The following is a 10780-nucleotide window of genomic DNA, read 5'->3' on the forward strand; positions in this document are numbered from 1 at the left end:
CCATCAAGTTGGGGTAATTACTAAATAAATAAAATCTCAGAGGGGCTCTTTCAGTAATGCCTCTAGTTCTTTGGGGCTTAAATATTTTTCCCAACTTTCTCATCAACATTCTACAAAGTTACCGACTTTGTAAAATCAGGTTGCATTATTAAATAGGCATTACAGGGAATGCCCAGCTAACTAAGTGTTAGTTATAAGAAGCATCATATTTTAAGGTTAATGTGCAGTGTAAAAAAACTGCAATCCTCGGTAGCTTTTTTCCAATTTCCATAAAGTCCCTGTAAAAGTTTCAGGGCCCCACCCTCGAAAAAATTTAAAAAGAAAGTGAAAGTACCTGTGGTGTGAGATACACTTGATGCCTCATGCAAAGGCTCTGAAATATTGAAACAAACCCTATAAAGATCAAGAGGAGCCTAAACGCAGGAGATGAAAAAGGGATGTGAGAGACGCAGCAGGTATGCTGTCGGAGCGTGGCTCGGGGAGACGGATGCCGCGCCACTGACAGGGCTGCTTTGATCTGCCAGCGAGCACCCAGAACATTCTATCCCATACCACAGAGCACCAGGAAGGGGCTTTAGACAGCAGCTTAGACACTCTGACACTGGAGACATTAAAGGTGGGCGTATTCTAATGAAAAGCTCAGCGGCTGGAAAGAAGCAGGTCTCCATTAAATTGCTTTTCTTTTGTGCGGCCGGTATACGTGCTCCGGGTCGGAGGCCTGCACATCAAACCCAGGTACTTCCCTCTTTCAAAGCAAAAGCTAAACATATTTCATTATTTATCTGCCCTGCAGATACTCCTTCAGTTTTCCAAGGCCGTGCTTCTTATAAAAGAATATAATAGACAGCGTATGGTGTAGAGGAGCCTCACCGGCAACCTGCCTCAGTAAACAAGCTCCACAGTGACCCCCCCACCCCTAGGTGAAGCTGGTTGTTGGCCGAGTTAAAGGTAGTTTCAGCATCAACTTCAGTACACATTCCATTCTTGCCTGAGAGGCGCTAATGTGAGTTTAAAAAAGCTTTTTTCCCATTTGGCTGCCCAGGAGGGTTTGATAAATTTTTCTGAGGGTGGGTGCTCAGTCGATATAGATAATTATCACAATACAATTCAAGTCATTATTTGGTTAACCTTCATTTTTACTTAAAACTTGCCTCAAATTGTCCTTAAACATATTCGGAACACTGGAAAATGCTGACAGTACAGTTTATCGCTGAGGTTTTTTTCAAGCTGCCACCTGTCACTTAGCGAAAAATAAAGTGCTGTGTCCCGTTTTTAACCAATGCAGGACACGATTTGTCCCGTATTTATTCAGACTGAAAGTTGAAACCCTAATGGCTGGTGTCTGTGATTATGAACACTCGCATTCTCTACGTTCTATTGGATGGCAGTGCTCCGGGTGGGGAAACTGGTTCACAGTATTTCCAGTTTTAATTTTTGGCAGAGTTTACAGTACACAACACCAGTCTGTTGAATTTTGGACTTCAGATTGCCAGAGTGCCACCACACCACCGACAACTTTTTACTTATTGACAATGTCTTTTTTTTAAATATCCTTGTAAAAAGACGTCGTGACTGCTGAGCTGTCCCTTTATTCTCTGACACTGAAGTTTGCTCTGAGCATTTGCTTATCTCCTCTATGGAGAAGCGGTCCGTGCTGTTAATGCAACCTACCTTGCTGTGTCTTTGTTGGCAGCAGGTTGTCCTTTAAAATACCACCATATGATTGGTTGGAACTGTGCTTGTTTCTGTGATGTGAGAGGCTGATGTGTGCTATCAAGCAATGCACCTAATCATCCATCCATCCATTTTACAAACCGCTTATCCTACTGGGTCTCGGGGGGTCCGGAGCCTATCCCAGAAGCAATGGGCACGAGGCAGGGAACAACCCAGGATGGGGGGCCAGCCCATCACAGGGCACACTCACACACCATTCACTCACACATGCACACCTATAGGCAATTTAACAAGTCCAATTAGCCTCAGCATGTTTTTGGACTGTGGGGGGAAGCCGGAGTACCCGGAGGAAACCCCACGACGACATGGGGAGAACATGCAAACTCCACACACATGTGACCCAGGCGGAGACTCGAACCCGGATCCCAGAGGTGTGAGGCAGCAGTGCTAACCACTGCACCACCATGCCGCCCCTGCACCTAATCAACAGCTTCTTATTTTCTTGTAATTTAAATGATCTAAGTCGATATATTGTTTATATCCCCCAGTTCTATCCCCTTCATAAATTTCACCAACCGGGGAATTTTCCCAGGCAACAGATGGGTTTGCATCTGTGAGGCGACCCATTACTGACTGGACCGCATTTCCCTGCCGAAGTTCGGCGGCCCTCTTGAGCTCGCTCATGGTTGACAAACACCCAGGCCTGGGATCTTTTGACAGTCATGTGGTGGCATCCGGAAGATGCGGCTCTCTGGATGGTGAGGATCTCCAAGAGAAAAACCCACGTTACAATCAAAAACTAAGCTAAGGTGTTCTTTTTTTAAAATCAAAACACTTACTGTTATTACTGCAGTATGTAATTTGAAGAATTACTGTCTTAATGAAATGTGACACTTCATCTAAAATTCCCCGTATTCCTAAAACGTGCCTCTTTTTATGACTCAAGCTACTTTCCTCGCATCTCATCAATCTCAGTTATGCAAATGAATCCTTAATACAGTTAAGAGAAGTCGTACCAGAAAGCCACACTCTTGTTTACCTTAATTACGAATGCTTCCAGTGGTGTTACCGAAGACGGAGCTGCCGAACTTCCGAAATTTTGCAGTCAAGAAGGTAATGTTCCAGACAGAAGTTTCTATTAAATGAACATATGAATTTAGCCTTTGCTGGAAGCCATAAAGAAGATGTTTCAGGGGAATGCAGGCGTATCCACAAGAACTAAATGAGTTGACAAGCTGTACATGATGAAACTTTTCATACTTAGCTTAAAAAGGCACAATCCATGTAAGACAAGATGGCAAAGGATATTTTATTTAAGAAAGTGGCTGATTTTAGGTCATGTGGGACATGGCATATCTATGGGCATTTAACAGGTATGATCTTAGATACCAAAGATTACTGACCTCTGACCTATAAGACCGTAGACATAACAGATTCCTCACAGGTATGATCTGAAACTCTACTGATGTATGACAGTAGACTTTATCCTTTTTGGCCGGTTTCACCGACCTCCCTCCCTGACCTTGAAGAGTCTCTGGCCCGTGTTCCGTCACACCCTGGCGGCCAGGACCACACGCACCGTGTCATTGCTGGACAGCTTCCACGGAGCCCAGGTACAGCCGTGTCTGTGACAGGTCGGTGCTCTGCGGTGGGCTGTCATCGTATGCCTTGCTGCCACAGTGAGGGTTTGGCGGGGGGGGGCGGGGGGGGGGGGGGGTTGGGGGGACAGATGAAGCGATTACCTGAGTATGCATTCTGTGCATTCTCTCCTGGCAACTTTAACCAATAGCATTTTCACGCAAAAAAAAAAGAATTTCTGTCCTTTTTCTGTTATATATAGAACTATTCTTGCGGCAGTGTGTTGGCTGTCATTTTTGGCATGTGACTACAGCACAGAGTCATGTTCCTAAGGGGCAAATGGCAAACCTGCTGTATTTTTCCTAAATTAGGATAATTTGCATGGACATGGAGTGGATACGCTGGGAGTCGAACCCAGGACCCCACCCTTCCAAGGCACACACCCTCCCCCTGATTTCCGACCCCAACTGCATGCCCAACTCCTTTATAAAATATACTACAAGACCCCCAGCTCATAGCAATGAAACAAGCAGGTACTGCAGTTATGCAGACATGTTTTAGGTTGGAATGGTATTTGCCCATGGCGTGTGTTACACTAGCAGCTTGTTATACATGAATCGGTGATGCAGTCAGCAGCTCTAAGGCAGTGAAGGGGTTTGTTTTGAGTGAGGGAGGAGATGGGCGCTACGTGATAGCAGAGCTCATTCGGACACATCTTGATGGGCGAATGACTGAGGGGTGAGGAAACTATGCACTGCAGTGTTGCCAGACAGCTAGACATATGCACCCAGCTGTGGAAATCGCTGGCCACACCTTTGTAGGCCTCATTAAAATCCCTGGGCCCTTTTCCATCCCTCAGATCTGTATAAACTAAGCAGCAACGCCAGTCATTGTTCAGATGATGTATTTATGGGTTTGTATCTGTTGTTATCACTCCTTTGAACAAACCCAGCTTCAGTGTTTTGCAGCATTTTATTCTCTGTCACCTGATCTTGACTGGCGTCCATTTAAGCTGCACCCAACCCCCCCACCATGAGTACTCACCACCCGCTGTGACATAGTGCACAATAACTTTCTAAATACACTGGATAATCAGACGTTACATTTTTAAAAGACTTCTCCATAAAGGAAATTATGATTATGACTGCTTTTCATGCACGGAATAAATTGATGCATTTACTTGTGATAATCATACATCTCGAAATGTCTGCAGAAATGTCCTGTACTGGGTCAGGTACGTGTATAAAGCCGCTTTGAATCTAACAAACCTTTTTGTAATTTTCTACCGTAGCGCATAATGGAATAAATGTGAATTAGACCAGAAAAAAAAGGATAAAAGTGTCTGCCAAGAAATAAAAAATGTAAATCTTTAAGGCGCAGTTGTCTGCCTTCTGTAAAATGGCCGTGTATCTTATGGTCAGGGAATTACAGCAGAATGTGAATTCTGTAGCGCCAAAAACACACATGAACAGACTAACATATGTCTGTGCCTTCCCTCCCGCCCACCACCAGTTTACATTCTTTGGATGTCTAGTTAAAATGGACTAGTACCGAGGATGGGAGATCACAAGTTAATGTGACATGTGAGAACATGAGCGATCATGAGGAGATATAACACAGCAGAACAAGAGAGATCATGAGGAGATATAACACAGCAGAACAAGAGAGATCATGAGGAAATATAATACAAGAGAACAAGAGAGATCATGAGGAGATACAACAGAAAAGAGCAATCATGAGGAGATATAACACAGCAGAACAAGAGAGATCATGAGGAGATATAACACAAGAGAACAAGAGAGATCATGAGGAGATATAACACAGCAGAACAAGAGAGATCATGAGGAGATATAACACAAGAGAACAAGAGAGATCATGAGGAGATATAACACAAGAGAACAAGAGAGATCATGAGGACATACAACAGAAAAGAGCAATCATGAGGAGATATAACTCAACAGAACAAGAGAGATCATAAGGAAATATAATACAAGAGAACAAGAGAGATCATGAGGAGATACAACAAAACAAGAGACATCATGAGGAGATATAACTCAACAGAATTAGAATGGCCATGAGGAGATAGAACAAGTGCGATCATGAGGAGATACAACAGAACAAGTGCGATCATGAGGAGATATAACACAATGAACAAGAGAGATCTTGAGGAGATAGAAGAGAACATAGGAGGTCATGAGAAAATGTACTAAAAACACAGACAAAATCAGCTGCTGCTCTTATTCCAAGTTCTAAAGTCTCATAAATGCCTCTGGCAGGAAGCCAGCAAGCTGGGACAATAATGACTTGCTCTAAGCTGTAGCTAATCCACTCACATTACGGAATCACACTGGGATTGTCCATTCTTTACAGCCCTCGCCTTCCCATCTGTCAGTGTTACCATATGCCAGCCGGAGAGAAGTTTACAGCCTCATGCTGGTCCCATTCCATGAGGCACTTCCACAGCTCTGCTCCAGCACTGCTAGCTCCAAGCTACTGTGCAAGCAGCCCTATTACTGAGCTCTTAGGTGCCTAAGGAAGCTCTTCAAAGCCCCACATCAGACCTGCCTGGCTGAAGGTCACCTCTAAGCCAGAGAACCAAGATTACCTATGGATCAAAATCACCACCACTATACAATTATACCATTATACAAACTAGGCTGCATGGCCGGTTTTATAAACACAAAAAAATATATAACATGACTACATTTGTGTGGTATTGACACTGAGAGGCACCAAGACTTAGGCCTCTCGCCAGAGTGAGTTTGCTTCTTCCTACATCCACACAGGCTTATTCTGGATACTCTTGTTTCTTCTTCCAGTCCGAAATCAAGCGGCTGGATGCATCTTCTCGAAATTGCAGAGAATGTGTCGACTCTAGATGGATGTGCCACCCAGGCTGTCGCCTGCCTCGTGCCCCGGACATCCTGTCATAGGTTCCATGCTGCACTGTACCACTGTGTTTCCCAATCCAGTTGTTGGGGACTCATATACAGTACAGAGGGAGCAAAAATGTGGACCATTCTGTGAGTCCCAGAGGACTGGGTTGGGAAACACTACTGAACCATACTGAGTAAGCGGTTATGAATGACAGATGAACAGTCGTCATCTTCATCCTCTTCTAGGGGTGTCACCTTCAATGTGGAGAAATAAGAGATGTCCACCCCCACCCCCCTCCAGGGTGATACTATAATTTAGGGGGAAATGGATGCATACAATTTGAAGTGCTTTATTGAGACAAAGACAAAATCACAAAGACACAACGGGTTACACAAATGATTAGATTCCGCATTTACAAATGGAAACATAAACGTAACATTGTGTCCATCAGGAAAAAAGGAAACAATTAGTGAATCTTCAATATAGGACAAATCACGTCTTTTGCCAGTCCAATACAGGACAGAGCATTTTATGTTCCAGAATGGGACGATCCCATATTATGAGGGACAGCTGGCAACCTTATGCTCTTCACATGGATTTGGCTGGTGAGTGTGATGGTGCAAATGGGTCACTGATATGTCTAATATAAAATCACTAGTCAGAGGTGACAACTGTACGGATTAGAGGGATTAGTGGTCTTCACCCAGATGCCTGTACAGACCACAGCAGTCAGCCACTGGGTCCAGTTCAGGTCGCCTCCACAGAAATCCCACTCATTTACTCTCTCTCTCTCTCTCTCCTTCCCTCACTCTCTCTTTCTCCCTCGCTCTCCTTCTCTCCCTGTCTCTCTCTTTCCTTCTCTCTCCATATGCCCATAATCCCCAGACTGCGACACTCACAGCTGCTTCTTAATCACCTTCTTACTGTCCTTTCAGACCAGTTGAGTGGAGCAGCAGGAAACAGGTGAGGGGGGCCACGTCGCCCCCATGTTGCTGTGACTCTGACCACACAGACCCCCCCCGCAGCTGGCTGGCAGCGTGACCTGATTGCCACTGGAGGGCAGCATTAAGGGCTTGTCCACTCCTGGGGAATCGGAATCAGGCCGGTAACAACAAGCCTTTATTTTTTGATCAATACATAATGCATATATGTTATTTTATAGTTTTTATGTCTTTCTAATTATTCTAAACTGTAATGAACAGTATAAATAAACATTGCTATGGGTAGGTGTGTTCAAACTTTTGACTGCTGCTGTAAATTTAAGTGTAAATTTCATGCATATATTGTCTTGAAATTGTCTTGCATGTTGTACGCTACACTGGGCCACCAATCTCCTTTTTAATATACTTGCTGAATAAAGATCCGTCTGCTTCTGATTCCGATTCAGAGTCCAGCTTTGTGAACCCCGAGGGTCTCTCTCTGAAATGGAAAGTGTCTTGGCGAGGCTTTATGGAGAGCACTAGGCTCGGGGAGGACCATGGAGCTTGAGTTTGTCGTGGAGAGTGACCAGTAGCCAGCTCAACACCGATAAGCTTGTCACTGAACATCTATCACCTTCACCAACATCAGTATTCTGTGGTTTTGCAATTAAAAAAAAAAAAAAAAAAAACCCCAACTGTTTATAGAATGCATGTGAATATTTATACATCATTATGCAGAATGCAGTTCGTGTACATAAACACAAACCTCCGGATGACTGTTTTTTTTCCACTTGTACAACTGGTATGTTCATCCGAAATTTGGGATCTCTGTCAAATGATCATAATATTCTCATGAAAACGTTACATGAGTAATCGATCTTAAAAAAACACTAAAGCAAACATATATATATCTCCGCCTGGGTCACATGTGTGTGGAGTTTGCATGTTCTCCCCATGTCGTCGTGGGGTTTCCTCCGGGTGCTCCGGTTTCCCCCCACAGTCCAAAGACATGCTGAGGCTAATTGGAGTTATTAATTGCCCGTAGGTGTGTATGTGTGCGTGAATGGTGTGTGAGTGTGCCCTGCGATGGGCTGGCCCCCCATCCTGGGTTGTTACCTGCCTCGTGCCCATTGCTTCCGGGATAGGCTCCGGACCCCCAAGCGACCCAGTAGGATAAGCGGTTTGGAAAATGGATGGATGGATGGATGGAAAGCTATATTTAGTTAATCATGTCAAAATTGGCAAGAATTCAGAAGGGCTTATCTGGTCCATGTCTCCTAAGGAATAACGGCATGGAAGGATCTGCTGGGACCCGCTGCTGTTGGCCTGTCAGGAGTGGAGGGAGTGCTTGAACCAGAGAGCCAGTGGTGGGTTTGAGTGACAGTGGAAGACACGTCCAGGCAGACCTCCAGCAGCTACACTGGCTGGGTCTCCTCAGTCTTTCTGTGGAACACAGACTGGCAGGAGGAGCTGGTCTAGGAGCCGGTCTTCACGCATGAGCTAATTAGCCTAGCCACGCAGCCACGTCCCAGGAAAACAGCTTCAGCAGCCGGACCCCCCCAGATAAATAATGCAGGTAGCCGTGGGCTGCCTCCAGAAGCCCCCCCCCCCCCCCACACACCTCTAAGAGACTGACATGCTTCATCCCCGCTGGGAGATTCGAGGAGAAATGAATGATTCATGAATGACTCATGATGTCTGAACGCGTGTTGCGCTGGCTGTGCCGTATGTAGCCGCGTGCTACCTCGCCGTGGTCACGCATCCTGCTCAAAACTCTGTAAAGCAGAGTCCTGCATGTGTTTATGTGGTTGCCTCGGCTGCAACAGCTGTGCTGGACCTGCAGCCACCAATAATAAAGGCTATGATGACGGCAGGGAGTTGCCCTGTCATGACAGTGTCATCGAGGGGCTTCGTCACACTGCATGCTGCCATAGCGTTCACTTTGCAGTGGGCACCAGGCTGCTACAGTTTCTCTGCAGCTTTAAGCTCCTCTTACAGTGATGCTGGCCATGACCCCCCCAGGCAGCCAACTCTCAGGCAGGCATTCAACACAGATGGGGGTCAACCTGAAATGAAGCCGTACCCCAATGGGTAGGATCAATGTGTGGAGCTCATCTCCTAAAGTCAACACGCTGCCCAAATTCATGGGTCGACAGCAGAACATCAGAACAGGTGCCAAGAGATTACAGGAGACCATCCAAAAAAATCAGAAGCCAAGAAGCCAGCAAAAGGCAGAGAAAGAAGACTTTGTCCGCATCCGAAGCATGAGATACAAGCCTCTGCATGCAAGCTTGTCTCCTGAGGATTTAAATCATCACAGGTAATAGGGAACAGGTATACATATTCAAGGATCCAGGCTATTTAATATGGTTTTTGTCAATTGTCAAATTGCTACATTTCATGAAACATATTTAACATTCTCACAACTATAAGAGCATTTCTCAAAACAAGTCATTCACGTGGCACAATAGTAAGGTAAAGCTATAGGAGGCCTTAACTCGTCCAAAACAATTAACTGATGTCTCAAGAGCAAATGATTCCCCCAATGAATTAGTCAGTGTCACTAAAAAGAAAAGTACAACCTACATTGTTTTAACAGTGAGAGTCAAAACGCTTAGCTGCGTTGCCAAAACTAGCTTAATGGCTAGGGAAGCGCACTTGTGATTGAAAGATTGCAGGTTTGAATCCCTGACCAGCAAGGCACCACTGAGGTACCCTGAGTAAAGTACTGCTCCCCAGGTGTTGAATTAGCTGCCCCCTGCTATGTCACATATGGGTTAAATGCAGAGGAAGCATTTCATTGTGGCGTGTCAACAATGACCACTACATTCTAAAACGTCAGTGTATGTATGTTCCAAAGCTCACAGTTATTTTGTTTCCCCCTTTTTCACTGTCAGTGAAAAAATCAAAGACAACAATTTCAGCATTGTAAGGCTTCACATATTGTATGTACACATACAGTATGTTTGGTTCACCGGAAAACACTCATGTGCGTTTTTCAGATCTCGAGACAGAGTACAATAACAAACAGAAGTGACATTGCACTGTATAACACAAAAACAAAAAAATGGCAGTGCAATCATGTACGGTGGAAACTAAAAATAGAACAATGTCATATCACTACAATTTCTGGAATACTTTGAATCATTTTGAAAGCTTGGTGAACTGTTTTGAATTTGGTGGCCTATGCAATGATCATATATATAGTTTTGGGTGTATAAATGATTACAGTGTTTTTGAATTCCCATTTCCTTAAATCTTGCATCTTTTTCCTCAAAACTGCAAACACAAAACCACGAAACCGCTGACTCTTCTTGCAAAACCAAACAATTGCCTCAAAACAGTTTTACCAATGCTCAAAAGCAAACAATGTCTTCAGATCATACACAAAGCAGTCAAAAGAAAAATGCTACTGAGCAGTCATTCAACACTACATCAAAAAATTCAGGGCATATAACTCCAGGAGAAATGTTAATTGTTTACCATTCGGCAAATGCATTTCACATCTCAAAAAAAAAAAAACTGATCACCTGGATCAGGTGTGTTCAGTCAATCAGAAGCTGAAAGACAGCTGGGACTTGTGTGTGGGGCAGGGATAGCAGGAAAACAAGCAGGGTAGTGGGGCCCGAGGACCAGCTTTGAGAACCACTGCCTTAGGCCAATGTGTCTTGAAAAGCGCTATACAACTGTAACATGCATTCATTCATTGAACAAAACTATGACACGGGTAG

Source organism: Brienomyrus brachyistius, chromosome 23 (assembly GCF_023856365.1).
Source record: "Brienomyrus brachyistius isolate T26 chromosome 23, BBRACH_0.4, whole genome shotgun sequence".
Classification (NCBI taxonomy): domain Eukaryota; kingdom Metazoa; phylum Chordata; class Actinopteri; order Osteoglossiformes; family Mormyridae; genus Brienomyrus; species Brienomyrus brachyistius.